The sequence below is a fragment of the Mytilus californianus genome, unplaced genomic scaffold, assembly GCF_021869535.1.
Source record: "Mytilus californianus isolate M0D057914Y unplaced genomic scaffold, xbMytCali1.0.p SCAF_1, whole genome shotgun sequence".
Lineage (NCBI taxonomy): Eukaryota > Metazoa > Mollusca > Bivalvia > Mytilida > Mytilidae > Mytilus > Mytilus californianus.
The window spans coordinates 5,822,185-5,838,611 of NW_026262581.1; the positions used below are offsets into that span (position 1 = coordinate 5,822,185).

The following is a 16,427-nucleotide window of genomic DNA, read 5'->3' on the forward strand; positions in this document are numbered from 1 at the left end:
ACCAACTACAACACGGCTTCAGAAGTAAAAGATCATGCGAAACACAACTCCTTGAATGTATTGATGACATCACAAAAAACCTGGAAAACGGAAAACAATCAGATCTGCTAATACTTGACTTTTCAAAAGCTTTTGATAAGGTGTCCCACAGCTTATTCCTCCATAAATTACACCATTATGGCACCCGAAGTAAAACAAACAAATGGATAAAGGAATTTCTCACCAATAGAACCCAGGTAGTAGTTGTTGAAGGCGAAACATCTGACAAAGTAAAAGTAGAATCCGGAGTACCGCAAGGATCAGTATTAGGACCCAGTCTTTTTCTGTTTTACATCAACGACCTACCAGAAGGCTTACACTCCACAGTGAGACTGTTTGCGGACGATACTGTGGTCTATTTGACAATTTCATCAGACAGCGACTGCCATACACTCCAAGAAGACCTGGACAATCTGGCAAAATGGGAAGATCTCTGGAAAATGGAGTTCCATCCTGAAAAATGCAGTGTCCTCACAGTTACAAAAAAGAAAAAGCCAATCAAGTGGGACTATAAACTCCACGGTCATACTCTGGTGCATGAAACATCAACTAAATACCTAGGCTGCACCATCGCAAATCCATCAAAGAGCATGCCTATAAAATATTAGTAAGACCGCAAATGGAATACGCCACGACAGTATGGGACCCGTACCAGCAAAACCACATAGATAAAATTGAAAAGGTACAAAGAAGAGCTGCATGATATGTAACCAGCAGACATAGAAATAGATCAAGTGTCAGCAACATGATAAATGATTTAGGATGGAAAAGCTTACAATCAAGACGAAAAGAAGCACGACTCATCATGAGTTACAAAATAACAAACGACCTTGTAGCCATAGACAAGAATAAATATCTACAAAAACCAACAAGAAGCTCAAACCGGACAGGACAACATACTTACCTATTACAGCCAGCCACCAAAGACTGTAGGAAATGGTCCTTCTTCATAAACACCGTCAAGGATTGGAACAAACTGCCACCAGATACCGCCAAAGCAAAAGTCTCTTGAGATATTCAAGTCTCAAGTGACAAAACCACAAACTAAATCAACAAAACAATTTGTTTTTATCCTGTTTTTAACCTGTTTTTAATCATGCGCAACTTGCCAGAATATTCATCATGTTGAATGTGGGCAGAATTTGGAAGGAGAAGAAGACATTGGTGCTAAAATATCCCATCAATTCGCTAAAATGTTCACAACCGAAATATGTTTTTTTCTTGAAAATATATGGTTTTAACGGGTTAATAAAATCATAAAACATGAGACTAAATTACCTTGCCTAACATATCACCTGGTACACAAGTCGAAATTTTTATTACTCAATGACGACACAACAGCCCCAATAAATGTTTACATAACAGGAAACATATAATAAAACAGATTATTGGCGATTGCTTAAAACAACGAATTGTTTACTGTCCATTCAACTGTAAGGCACGAGGCATGCAGTAAATGGAAAAAAGTCAAATATGGAAGGTAAAAACTCACACATTTGGTATAGGTAGGAACAAACACATTTGGTACAGGTAGGAACAAACACATTTGGTATAGGTAGGAACACACGCATTTGTTATAGGTAGGAACAAACACATTTAGTATAGGTAAGAACAAACACATTTGGTATAGGTAGGAACAAACACATTTGGTATAGGTAGGAACAAACACATCTGTTGTAGGTAGGAACAAACACATTTGGTATATGTAGGAACAAACACATATGGTGTTGGTAAGAACAAGAACATTTGGTGTAGGTACAGGAAGGAACAAACACATTTGGTGTAGGTAAGAACAAACACATTTGGTGTAGGTAAGAACAAACACATTTGGTGTAGGTAAGAACAAACACATTTGGTATAGGTAGGAACACACGCATTTGGTGTAGGTAGGAACAAACATATTTGGTATAGGTAGGAACATACACATTTGGTGTAGGTAGGAACAAACACATTTGGTATAGGTAGGAACATACACATTTGGTGTAGGTAGGAACAAACACATTTGGTGTAGGTAGGAATAAACACATTTGGTGTAGGTAGGAACAATTTGAAACACATTTGGTGTAGGTAGGAACAACCACATTTGGTATAGGTAAGAACAAACACATTTGGTATAGGTAGGAACAAACACATTTGGTGTAGGTAGGAACAAACACATTTGGTATAGGTAGGAACATACACATTTGGTGTAGGTAGGAACAAACACATTTGGTGTAGGTACAGGTAGGTATAAACATATTTGGTGTAGGTAGGAACAATTTGAAACACATTTGGTGTAGGTAGGAACAAACACATATAGTTTTGGTAGGAACAAGCACATTTGGTGTAGGTAAGAACAAACACATTTGGTGTAGGTAGGAACAAACACATTTGGTATAGGTAGGAACAAACACATTTGGTATAGGTAGGAACAAACATATTTGGTGTAGGAATAGGTAGGAATAAACACATTTGATATAGGTAGGAATAAACACATTTGATGTAGGTAGGAATAAACACATTTGGTGTAGATATTAACAAACACATTTGGTATAGGTAGGAACAAACACATTTGGTTTAGGTAAGAACATACACATTTGGTGTAGGTAAGAACATACACATTTGGTGTAGGTAGGAACAAACACATTTGGTACAGCTAGGAATAAACACATTTGGTGTAGGTAGTAACAACCACATTTGGTATAGGTATGAACAAACACATTTGGTATAGGTAGGAACAAACACATTTGGCATAGGTACAGGTAGGAACAAACACATTTGGTGTAGGTAGGAACAAACACATTTAGTGTAGTTAGGTACAAACACAATTGGTAGGAATAAACACATTTGGTGCAGGTTAGAACAAACACATTTGATGCAGGTAGGAACAAACACATTGGGTGCAAGTATGAATTAACAAACACATTTGGTGTAGGTAGGAACAAACACATTTGGTATAGGTACAGGTTGGAACAAACACATTTGGTGTAGGTAGGAACGAACACATTTAGTGTAGTTAGGTACAAACACAATTGGTAGGAATAAACACATTCGGTGCAGGTAAGAACAAACACATTTGATGCAGGTAGGAACAAACACATTTGGTGTAGGTAGGAACAAACACAATTGGTGTAGGTACAGGTAGGAACATATACATTTGGTTTAGGTAGGAACAAACGCATTTGGTGTAGGTAGGAACAAACTCATTTGGTATAGGTAGGAACATACACATTTGTTGTAGGTAGGAAGAAACACATTAGGTGTAGGTACAGGTAGGAATAAACACATTTGGTGTAGGAAGGAACAACCACATTTGGCGTAGGTAGGAACAAACACATTTGGTGTAGGTAGGAACAAACACAATTGGTAGGAACAAACACATTTGGTGCAGGTAGGAACAAACACATTTGATGCAGGTAGGAACAAACACATTTGGTGTAGGTAGGAACAAACACAATTGGTAGGAACAAACACATTTGATGCAGGTAGGAACAAACACATTTGGTGTAGGTAGGAACAAACACATTTGGTACAGGTAGGAATTAACAAACACATTTGGTGTAGGTTGGAACAAACACATTTGGTGCAGGTAGGAACAAACACATTTGGTGCAGGTACGGATTAACAAACACATTTGGTGTAGGTAGGAACAAACACATTTGGTGTAGGTTGGAACAAACACATTTGGTGTAGGTAGGAAGAAACACATTTGGTGTAGGTAGGAACACACGCATTTGTTATAGGTAGGAACAAACACATTTGGTATAGGTAGGAACAAACACATTTGGTGTAGGTACAGGTAGGAACAAACACATTTGGTATATGTAGGAACAAACACATTTAGTGTAGGTAGGAACAAACACAATTGGTGTAGGTACAGGTAGGAAGAAACACATTTGGTGCAGATACAGGAAGGAAAAATCGCATTTGGTGAAGGTAGAAACAAACGCATTTGTTATAGGTAGGATCAAACACATTTGGTGTAGGTAGGAACTAACACATTTGGTATAGGAAGGAACATACACATTTGGTGTAGGTAGGAACAAACACATTTGGCGTAGGTACTGGTAGGAATAAAAACATTTGGTGTAGGTAGGAACAAACACATTTGGTATAGGTAGGAACACGCGCATTTGTTATAGGCAGGAACAAACACATTTGGTGTAGGTAGGAACAAACACATTTGGTACAGGTAGGGACAAACACATTTGGTATAGATAGGAACAAAAAGTCACAGAAGATATTACAAATCAGGAAGAAAGCATTTCTCAATGTTTCTAATAAAACATTGTGCTAGGTACAATAGAATTACAATAGATTAATCTATTCCTGGTTATAAACAAAATGCAGTCCATGTAGATTTCAAGTTTATAAAACAAAACAACAGACTAATGATATGGCTTCAATTTAACGAATTTGCAATTAACATTTCCTGCAAATCTACTTACAATTGGCTATACAGAGTATATATATATATATATATATATATATATATATATATATATGTATATAACACTATAAACGCTTTGCAAGAAATTGAAATATTTTTCTTAGAATAAAGTTTTTTGAATATTCTTTCATTTATTTATAATGTGAATTAATCAAAATTATATAAATTCTACAAAAGTCCTCTTTTCCTCGAATGTGACCTACCGAATTAGACTTATCACCAGGTTTGTGTTTACTTGAGTAACACGACGGGTGCCACAAGTGGAGCAGGATCTGCTTACCCTTCCGAAGCACCTATGATAAGAACCAGTTCTTGGTGGAGTTCGTGTTGATCAGTCTTTTAATAAATTAGTTTTACATGTTGTGTTTTGTTTACTGTTGTTTGTCTGTTGGTCTTTTTCGGTTTTTTTTCCTTGGCGTTGTCAGTTTATTTTCGACTTATAAGTTTGGATGTCCCTTTGGCTTTGGTATCTTTCGCCTCACTTGAAAGAAAGAAAATGAAAACAGTCAAACATTTTAAAACGATTAAATGAATTTCTAATGTAAATCATAACTTAAAAAAGAAAAAGAAAAGAATACAAGTGAAAAATTCATTTATACAAATTACTTATTTAATTTTTTTTTACTATTGTGACTTTTTTCTTATGAATGACTTTTTTCCTACATACGAGGCATACATTTTACTCTTAGCCTACCTATCGAACACACCACTCTGTCGTTCAACGTGAAACCTCAAATACTTTCGATGTTTATTGTTAGTAACAAAAATAAGGAAAAGTCTCCTGGTAATTTTTAAAGCCACCTGATGACCGGCATTGACAAGAACGAAACAAATTTTTATCTGAATTTTTCAAAACTAAAAATTCCATTTCTACGTGAATTTCGATAAATAAAAAAGAGAACACTTACTCGTGTGATACTGGCTTATATAGGTTTTCAAAGAAGTAAGACAAATAGTCACAATTCAGTCTTGCGACAATATTGTCTTTGAATGATATTTCAGTTTTTCAAATCAGTTTTGTATAGTCCGATGTCATTTCAATGTCACAAGCCGGACTCAACTTTTCAACATTTGAATTATTCTTTGATTCCCTGATAAATGTGTTTCATTGGTGTTTTTTTTAATAACGAAAATCATATAAATAAAAAAGATTAAAAAGGAATTACGAAAGATATTTAATATAAGTAATTATAACCGTTGTTTCCCTACCAGCTACATTATGTATTTACTTCAGGTCAAGTCACAAGTCGTAACTGGGTTGTGCATAAACAAATGAGTTGTATCCTTGCATAAACTTATAAAAGGGTTATTTCATCCCTTTAATATATAAAAAGAAATATAGTTTGAATCCAGGTTTTAATCCATTTCCAGTCTGCCAGAGTTTTGATAAACATATACAGTGGCGGATCCAGAGGGGGCGTAGAGGGCGTACGCCCCCCCTTTGCTTGCACTTTTTTTTTTTGTAAAATGATTAATCAGACTAGACTTCGTGAACTTTGCCATTTTCCGCGTATTTAATTTTATGCGGCAATTCTTTACTTATAAAGATATGTTTCGCTCGTATTTACTGTAATATATTATTGATTAAGTCAAAATCATGTGCCATTCGCTACGGTGGAGTTGACCAGTGCGTCGAAAAAACGTCACTCAGTCATTTTGAAATTCAAATTACAGTAGCACATTGCTTAGGCTGAGGATGACAAGCATGACACCTTCAAAGCGACAAAGGATTGAGCAAGAGCGTATTTATTGACTTCTATTTCACAATTCCACCGAACAGAAAGAAATACTCTATTACACTTTCATGAAAAAAAAGTTCAGGAGCAATATTGTTTACCTACGAAAACATGTTTAACCCAACATGCCGCAGCTTATTAATAACATAGCTGAATAATGATCCCCAGTCAATAAGCTCTAGATAGATTTAAAGTCTAAGGTACGGACCATTTGATTTGAGGGGGCAGTCTGAGATGTTTGAGAGAAAAAATTCTGACCCTGATTTTTGCCTTTAACAAAAATTCTGGCCGTATCTGGATTGAAAACAATAATCTTGTTCACTTTTTTTGCTATTAGAAACAAAAATTTCCAACAGAATTATTTAGCATTAAATGTACATGATGAATAAAAAAACGGGCGTAATTTTTTTGGGGCCGTGGGTTTGCATGTAAATCCCATATCTGACCGGAATGTCTGTTTCGTCGAACTGATAAAATGAATACTTTTTCAAGGCCCGACTGCAACCTGCCTGCTGGGTGTGGCCTTTATGTCTCCATTTGTCGACCGTCATTCATGTATTCGTTGTCATTTCAGACTCATTCGTAGCCTTTGGCTGATTTGAAACCCCTCACTTCCCTTGTTGGGTGAAACATTTCAACCAAACATTTGGATAAAAATTTGTTGTTTGTCTTTTTTAACTCTTGTCGGTCGTATTGTAAATATCATTGAATAGCCCGGCGTATATCTTGTTTACAACAAGAAATCCGTGACGTTCTGCTAACTAAACATACAACAAACGAGAATTTTCCATGTCAATTTTTTACTGACAAGTCCCACATCAAATATATTAGTACATAGCTTTGGATCCATCCAATCATTTTATAATAGACAATTAATGGGGAGAATACGGCATCAAAAATGTCCAACCCTTACACTTTAACTATAAAATATACATGCCTTACGTCAGGAACCGTTAAAAAAGTGCATTTTACACTTATTTTATGTTTTTTAGCCAAAAAAAGGTCCAAAAAAATTTTCGCCTCGCTCCGCTCGGCAATCTTTACATACTTCGCCCCCCCTTTCCAAAATCTTGGATCCGCCCCTGATATAAATGAAAACTACAGCTGATCCATTATTACCAGACTTTATTGATTATAACTGAGGCTTCTATAACTACCGTTATAGTAAACAGCAGAAGAAGAAACGGAAGAAAATGAAAAAGAAGAAGACTGTTATTAGTTTAGAATCCAAACAGTAAGATTGTAATTAAATAAAACTAAACTGGCAAGTGGGTGTGGTAGGTTCATGTCTGTCATATTAGTTTTTCGTAATTTGTTTTGTTATAAGTTAGGCCGATAGTTTTCTCAATTGAATTGTTTCATATTTTTCATGTCGGGGCTTTTTATAGCCGACTATACGGTATGGGTTTTTCTCGTTGTTGAAGGCCGTACGGTTGCCTATAATTGCTTATATCCACTTCATTTGCACTTTGATGGATAGTTGACTCATTGGCAATCATACCACATCTCCTTATTTTTATAATACAAGATTGTAACGGAGACAAACTATTTTAATTTGTTTTTCATGATTTTTTAGCAACCTGTCTCCTCATAATAGTTTAAAAATAAATATGTTTATCCCGACAGTAATCTTTAAAGTACTCAAAGTATTAACTCTGGACCAGCTTCGAAATTTTCAGTCCAGGTCCAGAGTCCGGTCCAGTCCGGGTTTCAGTGCGTACCCTTTTACTTTTATTATTAAACATATTATCAAAACATAAATAACTATTATCTTTTAAACTAATTTAGATATTAAGGTAGCCTGGAACTGAAAAAAAATGTGATTTAATGTCTTGATTTCGCTTGAATGAGGAATACATTTATCGTGATTCAAAATGGCATAATTTTGCCAGATGAGTGACTCAGTGGACTTTTCAATCATAACTTTTTTTTTTGTTTCCTTTAGTGAAATAAAAACGATATACAAAGAAAAAAATACAATCAAAGTGATTTAAGAAAATAACACCACTCTTCTATTTCGATGTTACAGACTACCAAAACAAAGTTGCAAGTGACACACTTAAAAAAAAACGCTCAAAATGATTGACTGAAAGCTTGCTCCTAGAATTAAATCTGTGAATATAGAAAGCACTTAAGTCTCTAATATCGGTCGCTGTAATTCCAAATGTGTCTTACATTCATTGTTTGCAATGTTTTGGCAATAGTTTGTCATGATCTACAAGACAAACAACTATAATTATATGATTAAGCTACATGTTCAGAAATATATTAGATCCTCAAATTAAAGTACACACGTGATTAAAAAAGTTTTGGAAAATGAATCGGTCTATCTCTTTAATCCATGCGTTGTTAAACAAGTGGCGAGTGCAAAAGCTGCCAACATAGTTAGCTAAAAATCCCACCCACCTCCCAATCCACCCCCCAAAAATAAAGATAAGAAAAATTCTGCTGCTGTGTTCAAACTTTTCAGGTTTTAAAGTGATCGGATGCAGTTATGTAGAGCTGTAAAACAGATATGGATATACCGCCACTGGAAAAAACAGCTCTGACAGCATGACAAGAACGTGCCATATTGCCAGTGAATGAGACACCAGTTAATCGAATCGAATTCTTGTTTAATTGACATATTTTCAAAATTATTGACAGTTCATATTTTCAATATATATCTGTATGACTTTTAATTCAGTATTTTATCATTTCAAATTTGTTGTAAATTAAAAATAAATAAGTCGTTACAGTATAGCCAGCGGGATATGGCAAGATGAAAATGGAACATGTCCCCACATTGTACGCTAGCTTATATTTGGGGTTCTCTTCTGTGTTCCCACAGAGTTTAGCTTGGGTCTTCTTTGAAGAGACCGGTTCCTGAATTGGTCTCAGTTTGGAACTTAGGGTGTTCTCTTTGAATTTTATAATTAATAAGCTGCAATGGAAACCAAAGAGTTCATGGGGGGAATATTTGCTACGTATCGGGGCTAATTTTTCATACGATCTCTCTATTTAGCATTTAACGTAGAGGATTGTAGCTTGCATTGCCTACCAGTGAAGCACAGGCTTGCCAAAAATAATGGTTCGGCGGTTTGTACGTTCATCTTGCCTTATCTTGTCTGCGCAAAAAATTATTACTGTAGCCATATCATTCCAAATTCTAGATCTTTGTTGATTATATTTATCTATAGTTATATTCAGGATTCTGATTTAGCAGATATAAGGCTGATTTTCATTGTAAGAATGTAATGAGCGGTTATAAATTCTATAATTGACTATATATTATTGCTTTAATTATTTGGAGAATTTGGTGCTGATGGGAGATTTTTAAGGCTTGCCGTGCTGTGTACTGACATTAGACCGTGACTTGTGACTACTGTAGAAGACTACATATTTACCGCTGGAAATCTTTGATTATTTGTGTTTGGGTGCTGTCTCATTGACGTATACACAACATCTTCTTTTTACAGTGAGGATCTAGTCAGAATTAAGCGTAACGACGAAATAGATTAATTCAAATTTTTCATAGTAAAGTTTCCATTTCTATACAGCAACATTTAAGAAGCACCTGATATTTTTTGTACTCTCCAAGTTAGTATAAATGGTTTTCCGGGGCATGTGTTTTCTATCGTGAGTTTCTTGATAGGAGTTGGTGATGACAACGAAGCTATTCTACCAATGGTTCTTAATGGTCAAGTTTAGTCCTTTACGGACTCCATATCAGGACTTGGGTTTACCGTTCTAACTTCACGAATATCTGTGTCGCAGATTATCACGGATATCTATCTTTTTGTTAGTTAGTATTTGTTCTTCGTGTCGATATATTGGGTTAAGTCATTTGCAACTGATTTTTACAGTTTGTTGATGGATAATGTTGTGTTGTTACACTACTGTGTTCTCATTAGGAGAGAGTAGAGCTGGAAACATGTTTAACTCCGCCACACTAATTCTATATGTACCGGCCCCACGTCAATAGTCTGCAATTCAATGATTGTTGTTGGTTGCCCGGCGTCTTGTCTGTCACAATTGTCACAGTATCGTATGTTGTTTTACTTTATGTCATTTCTTGTTCCTGTATGTTATTAATAAAAGTAGCTTTTTCTTATCAGAGTAGAAAAATTGTTTGTCCTGAGAAAAAAAAAAACATGCCTCCACACTTGAAAAGAGTAATGATTATTAATGGTCGGTGTGAGTAACAATTTATGTTCCTTCAATTCAGCAAGATGTTAAATACTAATCGAGGCATACATTTATTTTTAATAGGTTTTATTATGGTTTCTTGTAATGTATGGCCGGCTTTGGGACTTCGATAATCGGTATCACTTGAAAGAGAACAACTAAAAATGGCATTAAAAATATTATTAAAAGCCGGAGGCCAGTTCGATAATAGGTCCAACTTCAAAGAGGACAGCTAAAAATTGTATGAAAAATTTATTATGCCTCAGAGCCCATGTTCGAAAACATGTTAGTTTTGATCATATTTGTCTGAAAGTGTCAGCATTAGGCTGTATTTACGCGACTACAGAGTCAGTATTGGTTCCGACAGTGAGACATATAATACAAAATTGTATTATATATGTCTCTGTTTCCAATAATTCTAATTAAAATCAGAGACATATAATACCAGAGACATATAATAATGTATTATATCACGGTCTCTGTTAAAATATATAAACAAATAATTTATTTTCATAGGGCTCATTTCAAGCGTATTAATCAAGTTACAGATAAAGACAATACAGTATAATTATGATTTTTAATTCATATAACAAACAATAATTGTTCTATACTAAAAGGGGATAATACTCATTCAATACTACAGTTCGAATTTCGTGGGAGTATAAACTGTTTTCATTGGTGGATATAACACGTTCTCATCTAAAATTAGAAATTCTCATTAACGGTCATTTGCCATAATTCGTACTCAAATAGGTAGATTTTTCGCTCATAAGACAAACTTGTGCAAAAACGAGAAAAATAAAAGAAAAACACGTTTTTCTTTTTATCAAGCACTTGGAAATCGTGAATCTGACATATTGAACACCTGGTGTATGCTGAACTGAATTGTAATAAATTAACTTGCATTTCTCAGGCCTGTATGCCAGCATACGAACCTGGTGTATGCTAAAGTCTACATTTGATTTATACATTGTATTTCTCAGGTCTGTATGCCTGCATACGAACCTGGTGTATGTTAAAGTATACATTTAATTTATGTATACATTGTATTTCTCAGGTCTGTATGCCTGCATACGAACCTGGTGTATGCAGAACGGCAAATATTGAATCAAATGTTGTATTTCGCAGGTCTGTATGCTAGCATACGAACCTGGGTGTTTCCAAAAAATCCTTTACTTCAGTAGTTGTGTTTTAACGCTGATTTCGATTTTTTTTTTTAAACTATAAGCCTACCACTGACCTCTATATTTTCTCCCGATAGGTAAACAGAAAAGCGTTAATTTGCAAGGCAAACCGGTATTTTTAAAGCGTTTACTGTTGTAAATCTAAAAATGAAAACCGATTCTCAAGTTCCACGACTATGATCACTTTATTGACAAGACAGTTATCTGTTTTTTGCAAATTAAAATTACGGAAAAATGAGGCGATCATAATTTGTACAAGGTTCCAAGTTGTTGACAAAATTTTAAATGACGTCAGGGACCTTCTGACGTAAGGCGGAGGGAATTATAGACGGATAGCACTTGACTTACGCGAGTTACTTTTTACCAGTACACTTAATTAAAATAATAGCAATTGATTACAAAACAAAATGTTTTTTTTATACTTTGTATTGGTAAATGATAAAAAGTCAAAGAACAAATGGACTATTTATCTGCGTTGAATTACCTAATAACACCTTATGTCACGCACTCCTATATGACGTCATTTACAAATGTAAACAATGTGAATGATCAATGAAGGAGTTCCCGTAACGGAGAAGAAAATGGACAATTCATTGAAAAATACGCTCTATTATCTAAATTTTAATATACCAGAAGCAAAACAGAATGTCAGATACATTTACGGTAAGTAAACCTAGCTGTTTTTGTACATTTTCCACGAATTTCATAGAACACCCTCTGTTTTTAGAAGTGACTGACTGATTTAATCCGGCTTGAAAACTATAATACAAGATTATTGATTACGCTAAGTTTGTTTTCTCAAGAGGTTTGTTCACTTCAATCAATTTCATGCTAGACATCATGTGGCGAAATTTACTGCTGTTTTACTATCAAGCTACCCCCCCCCCCCCCCCCCCCCCCCAAAAAAATAGCCTTGCAAGACGTCATAAGTATTTGGACTACCTATCCAGATTTTCAAAATGCATGGCCAATGCCCTTCAGTTAACCCATTCAGGTCTTATTCTAACAACTTTTAGGGAAACAAAAGTCCAAGGTAAAAAGGGGGGGGGGGGTGAGCGCTCACATGTTAAAACCGGCCACACTAGTCTTTATGTACCTGTCCCAAGTCAGGATCCTGTAGTTGAAGTTGTCATTGGTTCATGTATGTCGTATTTCTTTTTCGTAAATTATTTTGCTATAAATTATTGTTTCTTATTTTTCATGTTGGGTCCTTTTATCATCTGACTATACAGTATAGGTTTTTCTCATTGTTGAAGTCCGTACAGTTGCCTATACTTGCTTACATCCACTTCATTTGGACTTTGGTGGATAGTTGTCTCATTTGCAATCATCCCACATCTCCTTATTTTTACAAGGAGGTTGTATGATGTGTCCTTGTTTTGGAAAACTGTACAGTACATTTGTCACATGATCACTGCAGCATTCTGTGATGTGTGTATGTAAGAAGCTGTTACTGTAACAGGGTAATATGAAAAGCTATCAACAAAATCGAAAGACAGACAGAAAATTTTAAAATTTAGTGAGCAATAAAAAACAAAAAAAGAAGTAATTCAAACAAAGTAAACATACATTTATTGCGAAAGGATCAGAACAGCACATTTCAAGAGTGTTCAAATTAGAAAAATGAATGTTTATAAGGAAATGACATATTTCATTGATCTTCAATCAGATGCATGGCGACAAAAATACTTTCAAGGGAACGACTTCAATTCAACCACTAAGAACCCTTAGTTCATATAAATTCTAAAATCAGTAATTGTGATAATGTTAAAGTTGTGAAGTGTATAATATTCACACATATATATAATATGTATATAATATGTAGTTTCCATTTCTCGTTTCAGCATTTTTCAAACAGTGGCTATACCTTTCATGTAACTATTTATGTGTTGCTTATGAATTGAATTGTAACACTTCTTAGTGACTGGATAGGTTAAACCAATGCCTTCCTAGAAAACTACGACATCAATGAACAACACCTGACATTTTGCTGTTCCTGCTAATAAAGTAAAAATGGCTTCACTAGAAAAGGACGACACCTAGAACATGTAGAAAAAGCATCAATTCTTTGGCTTTCCTGATTGAAGGATTTATTTTTACAACTCCAGTGTATAATATGCCATTATAAACAATTTTTACCATAGTATAATGCTATAAATTCACTAATTTTCATATCTATTAGCTAATCCAGTTAGATATCGACTTATGATATGCAGTGAAGACAGATCATTGCAAATTGTTTACATTACCGATAATTAAAATACATGTATGCATGTTTGGCATACATCTTTGTAAAGCAAATTGTATACAGACATCCCCCTAAAAGCATTAAAAAAAACCCAAGAACTTTGGCATACACCATGTTGACAGGCAGAGATGCAAACACAATGACTTAAACACTTTGCTGTATCACTGTCTATTTAGTATGCATATTGCCAACTATATCAGATTTTAAGACAGTTTCATTTTCTCTCCATCAATTTCTAACCAAGAGTTCCAAATGGTGAAGTTGAAATCATCCCTTCGTAAATTATACGGACGCCATCACGAGTTGGTTGACCGTTATGGAATAACCGTTTCACAGATGATATCGGATATGTTTCTTACGTCGTAACTACAATCCCCTTCCCTTTTCATGAATGTGACTTACCGAATTAGACTATTTACCGGGTTTGTAATAGCATGAGCAACACGACGGGTGCCACATGTGGAGCAGGATCTGCTTACCCTTCCGGAGCACCTGAGATCACCCCCAGTTTTTGGTGGGGTTCGTGTTGCTCAGACTTTAGTTTTCTATGTTGTTTCTTGTGTACTATTAATATTTGTCTGTTTGTCTTTTTCTTGCCATGGTGTTGTCAGTTTATTTTCGATTTATGAGTTTGACTGTTCCTCTGGTATCTTTCGCCCCTCTTGACACAATGCTTGAAGTTACTAACTTAGAGCATGATGAAAAATAATAGTTTTACAATTTAAAATATGAATACATGTACAACATACAGCTGGTTAGAATGCAAACCATTCAGCTTGCTAAATATCCATTAAGTGCCACAAAATATGCAGAAATTTTAGACTGGAGGCAAACCCTACACAAATACACTAGCTCAATGAACACCAGCTTGGTTTGACAATACTAAAATGTATGTAAAACTATAATTTAATAGAACATAGGTGGGTATACAGGCAATCAAATCTTGTATATATCCAAGTAAAAAAAAAATAAGTGTTCACCGTACACCAGTGTTGTATGCAAGAATACCGTGAACTGAAAATGTCAAACAAATATGCAAACTTTTATGTTCCAATGTGTATAGGACTATAGGTCGGTATGCCGACAATCAAACCTATGAATTCCATTTTTTTACAAGAGTTTATTGAAAAGCGGGTTGATATACAGGAATAAACCCCTGAGTGTTGCAGTTAAGAATTGAGAGCTTTCTTTCAAATTCAAACGAAGTTGAAGGCTATACATAAGTAATTCCTTACATCGATGTAATTCGGCCTTTGACATGTTTGATGGAGATACATTTGTATGTCTCTTTCAAAATCATACACATCTCCTTATTTTCTATGGGGGGTTGGTTATGCAAACATAAGTAAATAAGAAATGTTACTACACAGTAAATGCTTAGCATTCAGGCAGACAGACTTGCCAATACAAACATGAATCCAGAATAAAATTTAAGAATTCATGCAGGCATACAAGTACCTGGCAGAAAAATGCCAAAATAAATAATAATTTGAGTCTATATGCAGGCATACAGACCTGACAAATACTAATATACGCAGAAAGTGAGAGTTTAGAATACGCCAGGTCGGTATGCAGGCATACAGACTTGACAAATACTAGTATACGCATACATTGAGAGTTTAGCACACACCAAGTCAGTATGCTGGCATACAGACCTGACAAATTCTAGTATACATTTGTACACATAGAGTAAGAGTTAAGCATACACCAGGTCGGTATGCAGGCATACAGACCTGACAAATACTAGTATATGAATAGAGTGAGAGTTTAGCATACACCAGGTCGGTATGCTGGCATACCGACCTGACAAATTCTAGTATACACATAGAGTGAGCGTTTAGCATACACCAGGTCGGTATGCAGGCATACAGACCTGACAAATACTAGTATATGAATAGAGTGAGAGTTTAGCATACACCAGGTCGGTATGCTGGCATACCGACCTGACAAATTCTAGTATACACATAGAGTGAGGGTTTAGCATACACCAGGTCGGTATGCTGGCATACAGACCTGACAAATACAAGTAAGAGAAAAAAGACTGAATTTAGCATACTTTTCATTGAAACATCCGAAATAAAGATGGGCAAATGCTATGTTATGTATATATTTCAAAAATGGCATAAAAGTATAACAAAAATGCAGAATGAGTAATTTTTTAAGGTTTATTTGCTTCAACTATTTCCTGGGTGTTGAAATAGTTCATTCTAGCATCCTATGAAAAAGGTTTATCATAAAATGATGAAGTTTTGGATTCGTATTTACAAAAAAAGACCACAAATCTTGCAAAAAAATGACAGACAAATATTAATAATGCTATACAGTGACTTTTTAACGCGAAATATATCAATCACCCCAAAAGATGTAGCTTTTTCACACAAAAATCAGTTAAGTGGCATATGAGAATTTCTAATTTTAGATGAGAACGTGTTCTATGAACACACCTCCCATGTTGCATTCTTATTCCTAGGAAACTAATTTTATGTGGCTCAAAAGACATTACTTTATTTCAATAGAATTAGTATTCTGTAAATTGAAATGCAAATGCACCTAAAATATGCACAATTTAGAATGTTTATAAACAAAACACATTATTCTATTTGGTTGTCTCCCTTGATCCAGAC

The 16,427-nt window shown here is 35.0% G+C and overlaps 1 long non-coding RNA gene across 1 annotated transcript; it reads left to right on the forward strand.

The window, feature by feature from the left end:
- Positions 1-12,044: 12,044 nt before the first annotated feature.
- Positions 12,045-13,856, forward strand: LOC127698231 (uncharacterized). The gene is made up of 2 exons (XR_007980775.1): positions 12,045-12,218; positions 13,400-13,856. It is a non-coding gene; the product is annotated as an uncharacterized LOC127698231 (long non-coding RNA).
- Positions 13,857-16,427: the final 2,571 nt, after the last annotated feature.